Here is a 409-nt window from a genome sequence, read left to right on the forward strand (position 1 = left end):
GACTCATCAGGAATGAGCAACATTCTATTTGGATAATGGCAGAGATACCTCCCTGTGAGGCAGTAATAATGTCCAAGGCCATCCTATTTTGGAAGACAGTTTTTCTCATTAGAGACATTTCAGTGTTTGGTAAGGACAGGCTCTGTTGGCTATCATTCAAGGCGTGCTGAATGAATTTACTAAGAGCTTCTGTGTGTCCTATAACATCCTCCAGGCCAATGGAGGGACAGAGACTGTGGCCAAATGATTGTACCCATGGAAAAAAACACGCCCACCTTTCTGAGGAGAGGGAAGTTGGCAGTTTTAGGAACGTGGCCCTTGACCTGGTTGTGCATAGCATACGTGTTGGCTGGGGGGAGGCAGCCTGTCAGGCATGAGGAGATGGACTGGGGGGTGCGATATGCCAGAC

Source organism: Herpailurus yagouaroundi, unplaced genomic scaffold, assembly GCF_014898765.1.
Source record: "Herpailurus yagouaroundi ecotype Mexico unplaced genomic scaffold, PumYag 139, whole genome shotgun sequence".
Classification (NCBI taxonomy): domain Eukaryota; kingdom Metazoa; phylum Chordata; class Mammalia; order Carnivora; family Felidae; genus Herpailurus; species Herpailurus yagouaroundi.